This window comes from Mustela nivalis (genome assembly GCF_964662115.1).
Source record: "Mustela nivalis genome assembly, chromosome: 1".
Lineage (NCBI taxonomy): Eukaryota > Metazoa > Chordata > Mammalia > Carnivora > Mustelidae > Mustela > Mustela nivalis.
In genome coordinates, this window is record NC_139020.1 from 51730943 (window position 1) to 51732653 (window position 1711).

Consider the following 1711-nt stretch of genomic DNA (forward strand, 5'->3'; position numbering starts at 1 on the left):
TACTTGAAGCACATTTTGCAATACGTTTCTTCTTAAATCATTCTCTCAAAATTTAAAGATTTTATGTTTCGTTTCATAAGTTCAACCTATAAAAAACAAAGAAAAATTGCTACAGCTAATTCCTTCATATAATTTTCAAAATTACTTTTCAATATTTTAATTACTTAAAATTACTCTGGAATTATTCCTCAAAAATAAAGTGCCTTGGCGGAAGCTCCTGCAGCGGTCACGGGTGGTGGGGTGGGGAGCAATTCTGTGCTCCTCCGACCCGACCCTTTCAGCGCTCTGCTCCCGCTCCAGCCTACCTCACTCCTCGCCACCATGACCACCACCACCACCTTCAAGGGAGTCAATCCCAACAGCAGGAACGGCTCCCGGGTATTGCGGCCTCCAGGCGGTGGATCCAATTTTTCATTAGGTTTTGATGAACCAAAAGAACAGCCTGTGAGGAGGAACAAAGGGGCATCGAGCATCTTTGGGACACCTGAGGAAAATCCTCCTTCATGGGCCAAGTTGGCAGGTGCCAAGTCTAGTGGTAGCAGATAGGACTCTGAGTCATCTGGACCCCAGAGAAGGAACTCTTCTGAAGCATATGCTAGAGACTTCTTAGATCTGAAGGGAGAAGGCGACATTCATGAAAACATGGACACAGACTTGCAGGCCAGCCTGGGGCAGAGTGAGGAGAAGCCTGTGCCTGCTGCCCCTGTGCCCAGCCCAGGCTCCGGCCCCAGTGCGGTCCCGAAGAAATTCCCCTGGCGGCAAGTCCAGCCTCGTCCTGGGTTAGCTCCGGTTCTCTTGAACCCTGTCGTTTTGTTTGTTTTTGTTTTCTCCATGCTTGTGAACTGCACAACTTGAGCCTGACTCTATATCTTTTGGATTTGTTCCATTAAAAAAGAAGCACTTAAATAAATAAATAAATAAATAAAGTGCCTTATTGTAATAGAAAATCATACTTCAAATTTGAGAGGAAATATTTTACTCAAATTTCTGTAATGCATACTCAATTGAGTACTGAACAATTAACCCAAATTACGCATCATTTTATAAAAATTGTGGTCCATTTGCTTATTTCTTGTCAACTATTTAGAATGGCTATTATGAATCAATGGGGTAATATTTTGCAGTCCCAAATAAGAATACAACATTTTAAGAGTGAAGAAACTTGACATGACCATTTCAATACAGCTTTATATAGCCACCTGAAAGGCACAAAATTATTGCTTTAGACAATTACAATGTGTATGCATTAAACTCCCCCGAGCTGCATCCTATCCATGGCTCCTTCTTTTAACCATAATTCCTAAGGTTGAGACTTGTGTATTGATTTAGAATTGTGTTCAGCCTTGGGCTGATAAGTAGGAATGGGATAAGGATGTTATTTATTCATGGTACTTGGCAATAAAAATGTCAAAACTCTAGTGGTCCAAACACGTCCATTAACTAGGAAGTTCTACTTTCAAACATATCTCCAAACAGACCACTTTTTTACCACCTGTCTGCACCACTCTTGCTTCCATAATTTCTTGCCTGACCACTGTAAAAGCATCATACAATAAGTGAACATAGAACATCCTCTAAAAACATAAATTAACTCCAGTCTCTCTAATACTCAAAGCATCCATTGACTCAATAAACATAAAAATGTCTAAACTCTGATCCCAAGGCTTCAGTGATTACGCGATAAGGCCACTGGCTCCATCGCTGATTGCTC

The 1711-nt window shown here is 41.3% G+C and overlaps 1 pseudogene across 1 annotated transcript; it reads left to right on the forward strand.

Annotated features, from left to right (window-relative positions):
• The first annotated feature begins 211 nt into the window (after positions 1 to 211).
• On the forward strand, positions 212 to 904 carry LOC309844725 (jupiter microtubule associated homolog 1 pseudogene; annotated as a pseudogene). The gene has a single exon. The product of its transcript is annotated as a jupiter microtubule associated homolog 1 pseudogene (transcript).
• Positions 905 to 1711: the final 807 nt, after the last annotated feature.